Source organism: Sapajus apella, unplaced genomic scaffold (genome assembly GCF_009761245.1).
Source record: "Sapajus apella isolate SASKATOON/1434 unplaced genomic scaffold, GSC_monkey_1.0 scaffold67, whole genome shotgun sequence".
Classification (NCBI taxonomy): Eukaryota; Metazoa; Chordata; class Mammalia; order Primates; family Cebidae; genus Sapajus; species Sapajus apella.
The window spans coordinates 6,572,523-6,588,355 of NW_022437007.1; positions in this window are offsets into that span (position 1 = coordinate 6,572,523).

Below are 15,833 nucleotides of genomic sequence, written 5' to 3' on the forward strand. Positions count from 1 at the left end.
AAAGGTAAGCTATCTGCCCCAATATATGCTCCACAAGAATTATAAATAACTGTAATAACATTCTGATTATAAAGGAGAAGCCTAGCAAATCCTGCTGGGTAGAACAAGGTGAGGGTCCTTAACCTGAGGATAGGATATATTCCTTAATTAGGCTCAGAGACTGTTATCTAGCAGGGCTGCCCAATTCATCCTTTATTGTGGTCCTTTGTCTACACTCTGGAAAATCCTTCCTTTGCATTGATTTGAATTGGCCACATGTAAAGTGAACAATTGGAGAATATGCCTCTTTTGGGCAACAGGGTGGGTAAGTACTGAGAAAAAGAAAGACTGGCAAAGGAAAAGACAAATGCCAAGCAAATGGGTCATTAACTGCTGTATGTTGAACGAGAATATTGTCAAGCTTTATGAACTAGTGTATGTAGAGCTTGTGAGGAACATGAAATGTAACTGCTATGATCACAATAGCCATTAAATAGAAATATTAAAAAGCAATTATGTAATTAAGTTTATAATTTTCCTTTGTGAAGACAGATCAGTTTTGTCATCTTACTTTCGTCCTGGTGAAATAACACTCTTCAGACTGTGCTACTGAAATAAAAAGGTGTCGGTATAAGAAATCCTAGTTGTGAAAACAAAAATGTGTCTCCTTTTTCTCATTTAATCTTCTTTTAGAATTATTGGAGTTCAAATTGGAGTTCCTGGAATTTCTAAATGATTTCCCAAATAACTGACTATTGGTCATGTTTGCATGTGATGCAACAGTTACAGGGAATTTCTTGGTGATTATATTTTCCGGAGATTAACTAAACACAATACATAATTGGGTCTGGTTGTAAGAACTGAGTGGAGATAGGTTTCAGTAGTTCCTCATTCCTATCATGTTTACTGCTTGCTGTTCACCTTGTGAAATAGGAAGCTGTGTTTTCTCCACAACTTGCCCATCTATAAACATATTCAGTAGTTACATATTTGCTAGGGTCAAATATCTCTGTTGGAACCAAGGGTTGGAGAGGAGGACATAGCAGCTTCAGTCATGGTACAGAGGCTGAACCATAGAATAAAGACAAGTAGAATCAGGGTAGTAAAAATTGGAAACATCAAGAATCAACAGGGCGTTAACAAAAGCTTAGAGGACTATTGGACATTATTGAGCAATAAAGTGTAAAGAAGGGCAGGTGGGAGGAGTGTGGGTCTCTGGAAGTGGATGCTAAATGGGCTGATTTCGTGTGCCAGACCTCTTGTGTTTGAGACTATTTTAAGCAGCTGATGGGACATTTTAGACATTGTCTGCTATTGTACTGGGTATTATACTGGTACTGTACTAGATACCCAGTGATTGTCCTGGAAGAAAGGAGCCTTGGATGACAGTGATGCATTAAAAGATTAGAAAGAACAGGATTGGAAAGTTGATGAATCTAAGTGCACTTTGTCAAATTAGTCAATTAATGGCAAACTCTATTTACTTGCATCTCCATCATGACCATTATTGGATTTGCCATTTTTTCCCTTCTGTACAGTAAGCAGTAGCTATTCTTTAACTCCAGCAATTTTCTCAACCTTGTTAACTGTGTCCAAATGCTTTGCAAGGCTCATATCACAGTAGTAATTTACATCCTTCTGAAAGGCTGGGAGAATTGGTACTCCTAGTAAAACGGGTTTCTGAGCAGGGTTATTGTTAAAACTTTGCTTGAACATTAAATAAACAATAAGAAAAAAACCCTAAAGTCCTAAAAATAATCTTGTCACAACAGAATTGTCTTTATCTGCATTAGTGAGTATGCAGCAGAGGAGCTAGTTTTCAGAGAGCTGAACAGTGAGTGGCAGTAAACAAGCACATGTTGTCCTTTTCAAAAACTGCTTCAATGAACATAAAAGTACACAGAGCCTAAAATCAGTGACAAATAGGTTCTTAACACATATGATAATTTGTAGTTTCAAAATTTTAACTAATGAATGAAAAGTATTTCCTTTGGACATTGATTTATAGCGTACATTTAGGAATTTAATATACAGTACTGTTTCATTGCAGTAATCATCTTAATTATCCTCTAATATAGTATGTGTATAGTTCTCCAAGGTAAATTGATTTTTCATTAGATGCTGTTTATTAGATTATCACATACATAGTGATAAAATAAATGGTGCCAATGGGAATTTTTTTTAAAATGTGGTTTTATTCTAATAAGAGGTATACATAATTTGTAGTAAACCATACCCATATACTCATGGATGAATTTAGAAAAAATTAACTTTCTGTGCAGTTTGAGTTTGCCTTGGAATTTTTGGAAAATCTGTAAGCATATGTGAAGTAAATTTTAATTTAGCTACTTTTTAAAGGTAAAACAGTGTCTTTAATCATATGTTATTCTAAAAAGGAAAACACATATGTTCTTTGGAAAATTGTCTACAGGCTAAAACAAAAAATAACAGTGCTTAAACTTCCCAATATGAAGGCAAAAACTGATTTAGTATACTGATGTTAGACAATTTTTGACATTTAAAAAATGAATATAATACTATTGTTTACTAAAATTCCTCTAAAAAACATTGTGAGGTTCTGATAAGATAGATTTCAGAGTCAGAAGTATTAATGTCTTAATTTTCTCTAATAGTGACTTAAATGTTATTTTTGTAACAATTTTGGTTTTTTGATTGGACCTCTCAGACAGTCTAAAACAGTGATTCTCATGGTGTGGTCCTGGGAACTGATTAGAAATACACATTCTCAGGTTGCAACTCCAGGACTGAAGCACAAACCCTAGGGTGGGCCCAGGGACATATGGTTTAACAAGCCCTCTAGATGATTCTGATACACATTCAAGTTTGGGAACTACGGGTCTAGAAAGAGTTGAGATCTTTTTTGTCTCATTTATGAGATGAAAAAATAATAAAAAATATTTGTCCTGAGGCATAGGTCTTGCTCCTTCTTTCAGTGGCTAAATCCAAGTTGCTAAAGAATAACCATCAGTACTGATCATCAGACAAAAACAATGAGAGTTCCTCCTATGGTGGCTTTTGAAGGTGCCCTTTGGAGGACAAACCACAACAATAATGCAAGGACACTATAGGGGAAAAATGTATTTATTTGATTTCCAGAAAAATGTGTTTTGAAAGTTGTTGAAAATTATCACATTGTGCCAGGTGCTAAAAAGAAATCAGCGTGGTCTAGAAGAAGATCAGTTAGTGACTCCAGATTAAGACTGTTTTATCTTCTTAATTGTTTATTGTGGGAAAACATATCTTAGGAAATGGTGAAGTAATTTTAAGAATAAGAAATGTTGTCTTACATCAGTAACACAGGGAGCAATGGAGGAGAATACATATGTGTAGAAGAAGAAAATATGGGTTTTTGCATTGTCTATTTTGAGTGGGAACAACCAGGTCTATTTTAAGGCCCAGTGATTTGAGAAAGTGGTGCAATGAAGACCTAAAGCCAAGCTCCATTGCTGGGACAACACCAGGTCCTATTACATTTTTAACTCTAAATTAACATTTATTCTTAGATTACACTGTTGTTTTAATGTGTGAAGCAAATATAATTGTGAAGGTCTCTTGAATAGGACTTTATAGTTATAGGAGTAATGAATTTTGCAGAATACCATATTGTATCCTGGTAAAATAGTTACTGAACTAGTTTACATAAATTACTTTAATCCAGAAATACACATAGTTCTTAAAGAACCTCTAAGTTAATGTATGCCTACAACTTAACTATTGAAGGTGATTTCAATTGTCTCAATGCACTGTGGTTACGAGCTGACCAGATTTGCTTTGTTTAGAAGTAAATAATTGAAGTGCTAATTAAGAATGTCTAGTGTATAAGGAGGTTGGTCTTTTCTGAGTTCCGAACTTTAACTTAAATATTTCTCTATGTTATTTAGAAAAGGCTTCAGAATTTTGCAGTTAAAAGAAATTGCGTGACATGGAATTTACGCTGAAATTGTCTACTTTGAAAAGGTAAGAACAAATAGACTGATGTAGATTTTTTTTTACCTTAGTTAAGAAATAGTTATGAGACCAATGCAAGAAATGTTATATTCCTTGATTTTTCCAAATTAAATTACATCTGGGTGTGTGTCCATCCACATCCCCTTGGCTTTATTCTTTCTTTCCTTGTATGGTCCTGGATGTTCATGGTAGTTAACACAGCTACCACTGCCACTGATTTTTGCTACATGATTGTTGGTGTTGGCATGTGGCGCTCCAGCAATTTCTGGATTGGCCTAGGCTTCTTTTTTTTTTTTTTTTTTAAGAGAAGTTTCTAAAACACAATGAAGTAATTTTTCTCCCTCCCCTAATTAAGTTGAGGTGGAGAACAGAATGGTTTAGTCACTCTTTTAGGACAAGGTGGAGGTGGAGAGAAGCTGAGGAGACAGCCTTTTACTCTGTGCCTTTTTTTTTTTTTTTTTGAGACGGAGTTTCGCTCTTGTTACCCAGGCTGGAGTGCAATGGCGCAATCTCGGCTGACCGCAACCTCCGCCTCCTGGGTTCAGGCAATTCTCCTGCCTCAGCCTCCTGAGTAGCTGGGATTACAGGCACGCACCACCATGCCCAGCTGATTTTTTGTATTTTTAGTAGAGACGGGGTTTCACCATGCTGACCAGGATGGTCTCGATCTCTTGACCTCGTGATCCACCCGCCTCGGCCTCCCAAAGTGCTGGGATTACAGGCTTGAGCCACCGCGCCCGGCCCATACTCTGTGACTTTTTGTGTGTGTAGACATTAAAGAGGTTTTGGTGCTGACTTGCTGGGAGAAGAAATCTAAGGAGTAATGAGGCAGTGTTCTGAATATCCGTCCTCACTTATCTCAGTGGCTCTCATGGGCAGTGATGGGTGTGCTCACTAGTAGGTTTAGATCCAGCAATGCAAGAAACAGGCAAGATCAGAGGACGACACAGATGAGTGGTCTCACCCATCTGCAAGTGTGGGCTAGATTGGTGTTGCTAGGGGACTCCGAGGCACTCCCGCTTGGCTATGCCCTGACTCTCTCTGCCTAGTACTTCCTGCTGAAGTATTGGTATGGTTTTAAAAAATTATGCAATTCCAATAATCTGAATTGGCAAATATCTATGAAAGCGTGACATTTCAGTTTGTGATACAAATTAAAATTTTCTATATCCATTACCTTTTAAATATTCCATGTAGCTTCCTAGGGTTAAAATAAATGGCTGATCAAGAAAATTAACTGCCTTTTTAAATCTGAAATTTTAATTCTGAAAAGTATAGATTTTTAATTCACTTTATTGAGGTGTGATTGACTTGGAAAAGCTGTACGTATTTAATGAGTTTGGGGATAAATATATACCTGTGAAACCATCATCACCATAACGTCCAAAGGCATATCCAAAATCTCCTAAAGTTTATCCTATCGCCTTACTATTATAACAGTTATTAATTATTATTATCATTATTATTGCGGTAATAACACTTAAGAACTATCCTCTTAGAAAATTTTAAGTATGCAATACAGCATTGTTAGCTATAGTTGCCATGCTGCACATTAAATCTCCAGAACTTATCTTGCGTAACTGAAACGCTGTAATCTTTGGCCACCACCTCTCCGTTTCCCCCACCTGCAGCCCTTGGCAACTACCATTCGACTCTCTGCCTCTATGAATTTGCTTATTTTAGATTCAACATATAAGTAAGATTATACAGTATTTTTCTTTCTGTGTTTGGTTTATTTCACTTAACATAAGTGAAATAAAGTGTCCTCTAGTTCTATCCATGTTATAGCAAATGGCAGGATTTCCTTTTTTCTATTTTCCTTTTTTTTAAGGCAGAATCTCTCTCAGTTGCCCAGGCTGGAGTGCAGTGGCATGAGCTTGGCTAACTGCAACCTCTGCCTCTTGGGTTCAAGTGATTTTTGTGCCTCAGCCTCCCAAATAGCTGGGATTACAGGCATTCATCACCATGCCCGGCTAACTTTTTTGTATTTTTAGTGGAGATGGGGTTTTGCCACGTTCGCAAGGCTGGTTTCTAACTCCTGACCTCAAGTGATCTGCCTGCCTGGACTCCCAAAGAAGATTTCCTTTTTAAAGGCTGAATAATATTCCATTATAGATATGAGCCATATTTTCTTTATTTGTTCATTTGCCAATAGACATTTAGGTTGTTCTCATATCTTGGCTATTTGTGAATGATACTGTAATGAATATGGGAGTTCAGATATCTCTTCTACATATTGATTTCATTTCATTTGAATAAATATCCAGAAGTGGGATTGCTGGATCATATGGTAGTTCTATTTTTTAAAGTTTTAGGGAACCCCCATACTGTTATTTTTAAAATGGCTGTGCCAATTTACATTCCCATCAATAGTGTACCAGTGTTCCCTTTTCTTCACATATTCTTCGACATTGATCTTTTTTTTTTTTTTTAAATGATAGCCATCTTAACATGAGATTGGTGTCTCATTGTGGCCTTGATTTGCATTTACCTGATGATCAGTGATGCTGAATACTTCCTAATGTCCCTGTTGGCTATTTGTATGTATTATTCTGAGAAATGTCTATTCAAGTTTTTTACCCTCTTTTAAAATTTGGTTATTGTTTCTTGCTGTAGAGTTGTTTGATTTCCTTATATATTTTTGATATTAACGCCTGTTAAGATGTATGGTTTATGAATATTTTCTTCCATTCTGTAGGTTGCCTTTTCATCTCATTCATTATTTCCTTTATGTGCAGAGGGTTTTTAGTTCAATGTAGCCTTACTTGTTTATTTTTGTTTTCTTTTTGCATTTAGTGTCATACCCCAAAATTATCATTGGCAAGGCCAATATCAAAGCACTTTCCCCTATGTTTTCTTGTAGAAGTTTTACAGTTTTGTGTCTTTAAGTCTCTAACCCGTTTTGTATGTGGTATAAGATACATGTCTAGTTTCATTTCTTTTGCCTGTGAATGTCTTGCTTTCTCAACACCAATTATTAAAGAGACTATCCTTTCTTCGTTTTGTAGTCTTGATGCCCTTGTCAAAAGTTAGTTGACTATGTATGCTTGGGCTTTATTCTCTGAGCTCTCTATTCTGTTTCACTGATATATGTATCTGTTTTTATGCCAGTACAATACTATTTTGATTACTATAACTTTCTAATATAATTTGAAGTCAGAAAATGTGATGCTTCCAACTCTGTTCCTCTTGCTCAAGATTGCTTTTGCTATTCAGGGCGTTTGGTGGTTTGTTTAGGATTGTTCTTTTTATTTCTGTGAAAAATGCCACTGGAATTTTGATAGGGATTGCATTGAATCTGTAGATTGCTTTTAACAGTATGAACATTTTAATGATACTGATTTTTCTAATCCTCTAACCAATGAACACAGGATATCTATTTATTTGCATTTTCTTCAATTTCTTTCTCTTTTTTTGATGGAGTCTGGCTCTGTCTCCCAGGCTGGAGTGCAGTGGCGTGATTGCAGCTCACTGCAACCTCTGCCTCCCAGGTTCAAGCAATTATCTGGCCTCAGCCTCCCAAGTAGCTGGGAATACAGGTACATGCCACCACTCCCAACTAATTTTTGGTATTTCTAGTAGAGACGGGATCTCACCACGTTGGCCAGACTGGTCCTGAACTCCTGACTTCAGGTGATCTGCCTGCCTTGGCCTCCCAAAGTGCTGGTATTACAGACATCAGCCACTGCACCTGGCCTTCAATTTCTTTCATGATTGTTTTGTACTTTTTATGTGTACTTCTTGTATTTACCTCCTTGGCCAAATTTATTTCTAAGTATTTTATTTTTTGATGCTATTGTAAATTGAATTAATTTCTTCATTTCTCTTTTGGGTGGTTTGTTGTTTGTGTATAAACATGTTCTGAATTGTATATTGATTTTATATTTTACAACTTTATTATTTCTAATTGCTTTTTAGTGGAGTCTTCAAACTTTCCTATATGTAAGATCATGCCACCTATGAACAAAGACAATTTTGCCTGTTTCTTTCGAATTTGGATGCCTTCCATTTCTTTTTCTTGCCTAATTGTTCTGTCTAGAACTTACAGTACTATGTTGAATAGAAGTGGCAAGAGTTGGTAGTTTTGTCTTGTTTCTGATCTTAGCAGAAAAGCTTTCTCTTGCTCACTGTTGAGTATGATCTCAGCTGAGGGCTTGTCACATATGGTCATTATTATATTGAGTTACGTTCCTACTATAACTAGTATTTTTTACAGGATTTAAAAATCATGAAATAGTGTTGAATTTCATCAAAGGCTTTTTCTGTATCTAATGAGATGATTATATGATATTTATCCTTCATTCTGTGAATGCGGTGTATTACATTTATTGATTTGCGTATATTGAACCATCCTTGTATCCCTGAGATAAAGCCTACTTGGTCATGGTATATGATCCTTTTAATGTTCCTTTGTATTTGGTTTGCTAGTATTTTTAATTTTAATGGGTACATAGTAGGTGTATATAGTTATGGTGCACATAAGGTATTTTGATACAAGCATATAATCTGTAATAGTCACATCAGGGTAAATCAGGTATGCATCACTTTAAGGATTTGTTCTTTCTTTGTGTTACAAACAATCCAATTATACTCTTTTTGTTATTTTAAAATGTACAATAAATTATTGTTGACTATGGTCACCCTGTTGTGCTATCAAATACTAGATCTTATTTGTTCTCTCTAATAATATTTTTGTACCCATCAATCTTTCTCTCTTCCTCCTGTCCCCCTCTAATCTTCCCAGACTCTGCTAACTATAATTCTGCTCTCTATCTCTATAAGTTCAATTGTTTAAAAATTTTTAGTTCCCCCAAATAAGTGAGAACATTCAAAATTTGACTCTCTGTGCCTGGCTTATTTCACTCAACACAGTGGTCTCCAGTTCTATCCATGCTGTTGCAAATGATAGGATCTCATTTTTTTAATGGCTGAATAGTACTCCATTTTGTATATGTACCATATTTTCTTCATCCATTTGTCTGGTGATGGGCACTTAGGTTGCTTCCAAATCTTGGCTATTATAAATAATGCTGCAATAAACATGGGGGTGCAGATATCTCTTTGATATACTTATTTCCTTTCTTTTGGATATATTCCCAGTAGTGGGCTTGTTGGATCATATGGTAGCTCTATTTTTTAGTTTTTTGAGGAATCCCCATACATTCTCCATAGTGCTGCACTAATTTAGCTTCCTACCAACAGCAGTAGAGTTCCTTTTCTCTGCATCGTTACCAACATTCATTATTGCCTCTTTTGGGTAAAAGCCATTTTAACCTAAGTGATAATGATATCTCATTGTAGCTTTGATTTACCTTTCTTTGATAATCAATTATGTGGGGCACCTTTTCATATATGTGTTTGCTATTGGTATGTCTTCTTTTGAGAAATGTCTGTTCAGATCTTTTGCCCATTTTAAAATTGGATTATAAGATTTTTTTTCCTATAGAGTTATTTTAGCTACTTACATATTCTGCTTATTAATCCCTTGTCAGGTGGGTAGTTTAAACACTTTCTTCCATTCTATGGGCTGTTTGTTCATTTTGTTCATTGTTTCCTTTGCTGTACAGACACTTTTTAAGTTGATGTGATTCCATTTGTCCATTTTTGCTACAGATGTCGTATTTTGTTGAGGATTTTTGCATCTATGTTTACCAGGGATATTGTTTCACTTTTTTTTTCTTGTAGTGTCCTTGTCTGGCCTTGCTATTAGGGTAGTGTTGGCTTCATAAAGACCTTGGAAGTGCTCTTTCTTCTTTAATTTTTTTGGGAAGACTTTGAGATGGATTGGTTTAATTTTCTTTAAATATTTGGCAGAATTCACCAGTGAAGCCATCAGGTCCTTGGCTTTTCTTTGCTGGGAGGTTTTTAATCACTGATTTAAAGTCCTAACTATGGCCTGTTCAGATTTTCTATTTCTTCATGAATCAGTCTTTGTAGGTGACATGCCATATGAAGATGGTTTGTATATTTGTCCCTTTCAAAACTCATGTTGAAACTTAATTCTCAGTGTGGCAGTATTGAGAGGCTGGGCCTTAAAAAAGTGATTGGATGATGAGAACTCTGCCTTCCTGAATTGATTAATCTATTAATGTGTTAATGGATTAATGGGTTACCATGGGAGTGGGACTGGTGGCTTTATAAGAAGAAGAGAGATTGGAGCTAGTGTGCTCAGCACTTGGTCATGTGATGCTTTGTACTGCTTCAGAATTCTGCAGAGTCCCACCATAAAGACCTTCATCAGATGCACCTCCTTGACCTTGGACTTCTCAGCTTTTAAAATTGTAAAAAAAAAAGCTGCTATTCTTTATAAATTACTCAGTTTCAGGTATTCTATTATAAGCCACAGAAAACAAACTAAGACAGTTGCTTGTACATTTCTAGGAATTTCTTTATTTCTTTTAGGTTATCAAACTTGTTGGAATATAATTTCCCTAGTAGTCTCTTATTATCCTTTGTATTTCTGTGATATCAGTTGTAATATCTATAATTTTATTTAAGTATTTTCTTTCTTTTTGTATAGCTAAGAGGAGTTTGTTAATTTTGCTTATTTTCTTAAACCCCACCAACTTTTAGTTTTGTTGATCTTTTCTTTGTTCTTCTAGTATGTATTTCATTTACTTCTAATCTTTATTTTCTTCCTTCTGCTAACTTTGGGCTTAGTTGTAAAGTTAGGTTGTTCATTAGAGATCTTTCTTTTTTCTGAATGTAGGTGTTTATTGCTATAAAATTCCCTCTTAGAATTACTTTAGCTGCATTCCATGAGTTTTGATATCTGTATATTTCCATTTCCATTTTTCTCAAGATATTTTTTATGTCCCTTTTGATTTCTTCTTTGACCCCTTGGTTGTTTAAGAATACATTGTTTAATTTCCACATATTTGTGAATTTCCTAATTTTCCTCCTGGTTCTGATTTCCAGTTTCATACTGTTGTGGTCAGAAAAGGTACTTGATATTATTTCATTCTTATTAAATTTGTTAAGACTTGTTTTGTGGTCTAACATATGATCTCTCCCAGAGAATGCTCTGTGTGTATCTGAAAAAAATGTGTATTCTACTGCTACTTGATGGAATGTTCTGAATATGTTTGTTAAGTCCATTTGGTCTATAGTTTGTTCATGTCTGCTGTTTCCTTGTTGATTTTCTGTCAGATGATATATCCACTATTGAAAGTGAGGTACTAAAGTCCCCTACTATTATTGCATTGCTATCTATATGTCCTTTCAGTTATATTAATATTTGCTTTATATATTTAGGTATTCTGATGTTGAGTGCATAAAGATTTACAATTGTTATATCCTCTTGATAAATGGACACTTTTATGATTATATAATAACCCTCTTGTCTCTTGTGATAGTTTTTGACTTGGAGTCTATTTTGTCGGATGTATAGCTATCTCTGCTCTCTTCTGAGAGAGATAGAATGCCTTTTTTCCAACCCTTCACTTTTACCCTATGTATGCCCCTAAAGCCAAAGTGAGTTTCTTGTAAGGCAGCATATAGGTGGATCTGAAATAAAATATTTTTAAATCTCTTTTGGCCCTAGAAAAATACAACTTTTTTTGGTAAAATTCTAAAAATAATCCAATGGATTTAAATTCAATATTAATAACTAAATTATAAAACACCGCTATGGGTAAGCTTCACACCCAGGGGGGAACTGTGGCTAGTGCACAGAGGTAGAAGAGGAGCTGACTTTTATCCCCTAGGGTTGAAAAAGAAAAAAAGCAGGATCATGAGTGGGTGAGAAAAGATCATCCAACTGCTTTCCTGTTCCTATGTGTCCCTACCCTGCTTTTCTAGACCCTGGTACTGCTGGAAAATGGATAGATTCATTCTATTTCAAAGATTCATTGATTCATCCATTCATTCACTTATTCATTTCTTTGGCAAGTCTTGAGTCAGCACTTATCATTTCTCCTGCATTTTGTTGGTTGCTAAAGATTCCAGTAAGAACCAGGGCCCTGATTTCTAGTAGCACATTGTTTGGAGAGTGAGTAGGATAACAAATAACTAAAATTCAGTATGGTAAATGCAATGTAAAATGAGAGCACAGCAGAGGGGCCATGGCTGGATGGTGACCTGCAGTTGCCTAAGACTTTATCCTCAGAAAACCTCCCTGCTTGTTTTAATGCTCTGCTGTCACTCTTTTGAAATTCTTAATAATTTAAGCTTTGAATTTGTATTTGTAAGTCTGATGGAAAAATGGAGCCTGTGTGTGAGCTGAGGAGACCCATGCAATATGTGTGTCTTTTACACCTCACCAATCCATTAGCACATAGCTTTTGCAATGCTCCCGAGGCACAGAATTCTAGCAGATGCACATGCATGGGAGTTCAGGGAAACCTACTAGAAGTATAAACTAAGCATGTCAAGTGTTAAACTAAGTGCAGTGCAAACAGACTGAGAGGCTCGCTTTCTGTTTGAACCAGAATTGCTTTGAAAGTTGCCAGTGGCCTTCTTACCAATGACATAGGAACCCTAGCATATCCTATTACTCCTTTTTCTTTTCTATACTAGCTAACCATTTATGCTGATGATCATGACATAGAAGGAAAGTGAAAAATAGGATTATCCATAGTTCCTTGCTTTTTCAAACCTTCCTTATTTGTCAGTAAACCAAAGGTAGAGAGTATTAGTAGAATGTGCTTTATCAAGAAGTGAAATAAGAACAGTTGAGTTAGTTTTGCACAGTGTTTCCATTGTTTTGCTAAGAGCAAAATGTATATTGCTGTGCAAGCAATGAAATACAAATCAAGTAATTGTGGTGATTTTGTAAAGTTAAATATTTCTATATTTGCACTTAAAATCCGCATTGTGCAATCCAAAGATGGACAGCAAAAGTCATTTTAATAGTTTAAAATTTTAATTTTTCTTTACCTAGAACAACATTATAGTGCAAACAAAAAAACTCTGTGACAATTTGAACAATGAGAACGTATGGACAGAGGGAGGGGAACATCACACACTGGGGTCTGTCGCGCGATGGGGAGCAAGGGAAGGGAGAACTTTAGCACAAATGTCTAATGCATGCAGGGCTTAAAACCTAGATGATGGGTTGATGGGTGCAGCAAACCACCATGGATGGCACTGTATACCTATGTAACAAGCCTGCAGGTTCTGCACATGCACCCCAGAACTTAAAGTAAAATAAAATAAAATAAAAAGACAAATAATTACCTCCAGTTTAGGTCTAAGTCAATAAAAAAAACAAAACAAAGAAAACCCACTGTGTCAGAGAGAGAGAGAGAGAGAATGGAGAGGGAGGAAAAAGCTTTATATTTTCATACCTTTAAAAAATGCTTTCCCCTTGAGGGAATGTGTTCTCTTTCCTGGTCCATGAGGGGTGTAGTTTTAAGGGCAAGAATTTCCCAGCACCATGCCCCACTGCTATCTCTCTCCATCCTGGAGTTTCAATGGTTTATGTTTGAATTTCGCAGGTGTGGGAAGAAACTGAAAGTCAATCACTCCAGCGGAAGTTCCAAGGAACTCCTTTCATTGGCCCAGGGTCTTGGAGAAGGTGGGGGTTCCTTCTAGGATAAAAGTCCGTGTCCACACACCTGGCCGGATTTCCCCTCTGGAATCCCCTTCCACACTCTTCATGGAAGCCTTTCTCTTCTTCTCGTTTCCTTCTCTTTTCTCTACCTAAATAAAATCGCCTTTCTGCAACACTTCTTGGGTCCGCTATTTACTTTTACCAGCACACGGTGCGGCCCCACCGCTTATTCTTTAAGACGTTGGAGACCAAGAACCCCCAGGAGCTGTGCCTCACCAGCACTCAAGAAAAAAACCCAGTTATACCCTGCTTTTTAAAAAAGGAGTCCCAAATTTTCATTTTGTACTGGGCCCTGCAAATTATGTAGCTAGCCCTGCACTTGTGTGCAGATGTCAATTTTACTTCTCCTTTCTTGGCTCTTATGGGTCAGGACAGGAATGAGGACTATAGCCACTTTAAAAATCTTGCTTTCCCCAACAGAATTCATTTAAGACAACTCTGAAAAATGCATCAGTTCACAAGCTATTTGATTGCAGAGACCATCTTCTACCTGAACTGTTTAATATACAGATGCTTCTCCTTTTGTCAAATTGATGTATTTGTTATATCTGCATCTCACTAGAATTTAATATTTTCAAATCTAATTCAAGTGTTGTTATGAATCGCTGAAAGTGGAAGTATAAAAACTTTGCCTAGGGTTGGGGTTTCATCTTGTCTGTTAGTTTATTTATAGCAAGTATTAAACATGGCCTAAATATAAAAAGTAAGGAAACATGTCTATTTTCAATAATGTAATCTACAACTCTGAGAAATAATGTATTTTATTGGAGATGAGTGTGTACCATTTTGTTAAAATGTTTGAAATGACTTTTGTTGTTTTTATTCAGATTGGCTGTGAAAGAAGCGTTTATTTTCCTCTGTAAACACTTTCCCTGTATTGCTTAACTGCCTTAGGACCTTATGTTTGACAGCATTCGGCTTATAGTAAAGGCCTTTGAACTGTCCAGTGTGGTTGGCTTTTAGCAGTCATTGACAACTGCTGCATCTGCTCCTATCTAGCATTATAGATTATAGACTAAAATGAAAAGCTTATATTACATAAATAATAATTTTAGTCATAAAACTAATTACTATAAATGTCAGTGACTAACCCTTTTTAATTACTTTACTATTCAGTTACCTATTTTTTTTTTTTTTTTGAGACAGAGTCTCCCTCTGTTGCCCAGGTTGGAGTGCTCTGTTGCCTAGGTTAGCGTGATATTGGCTCACTGCAACCTCTGCCTCCTGGGTTCAAGCAATTCTCCTGCCTCAGCCTCTGGATTAGCTGGGATTACAGGTGCCTGACACCACACCCTGTTAAATTTTTTGTATTTTTAGTAGAGATGGGGTTTCACCATATTGGCCAGGCTGATCTCAAACTCCTGACCTTGTGATCCACCCACCTCGGTCTCCCAAAGTGCTGGGATTACAGGCGTGAGCCACCATGCCTGGCCCAGTTACCTATTTTTTTTTTTTTTTGCCTCCTCCTTTTATTCTGTATTCTTCGATAGCACTCTGCCTTTATTGTTATTGGTCATATCAGGAAACAAATGGTAAAATATTCGCTTACTTGTTCATGTAGTTATTAAATCAAAAATGTCATGAACTACTTGAATCTAATGTATTTTTGGAACAAGAAAATGTAAAAATGAAATTTAAAAATTGTGGATTGTCTCCCATAGCAGTGAATCAGTTAATCATTTGACAATTACCTTGTTTGTTGTGTTTCAAGCACTGGAATTAAGGGTTCCTGCTCACAGAGAACTTTATCTTTTGTGTAGGAGATACATACATATGGGTGGTTGAGCTAAGTGATCAGAGAGGTCCCTGCTGAGGGTTAATATCTGATCTGTACCCTGAGTGATAGATGCGGCATTCTCCTATTTGAAATCTTGCCTTCTCTTGCATCCAGGCTTGCATCTTTCCACTTCTGCCCTCTGGCTGCCAGCCCTATCTCAGGCTCCCTTTTGGCTCCAATTCTCTTTATGTGTATGAACATTTAGATATTCTATGTGTATGGACATTAGATTCTTCAGAGCATGCTTCCGGAATATTTTCATTTCTCAATCTTGATCTGTGCTTCAAAACCTTTTTGGGTAATGAATTTTTGAGAACACAGAAAGATACAGGTCTTCTCCCCCTAGGAAAAGAACATACTCACAAAATTCATGGAATTTCAGGGGATTAAAGGATGCTCCTGAAGATACTCAGGGCACCCACAGGAGTTTGTGGTTCCCAAGTTGAGCACCTCTCTTTTACTTGCTCTTTTTGGTCAATTTCAATTATATCTGTCGCATTAGCCACACTGAGAACTCCAAAATCTGTGTTTCCACAAAGCTTTAGCTGTGTATAC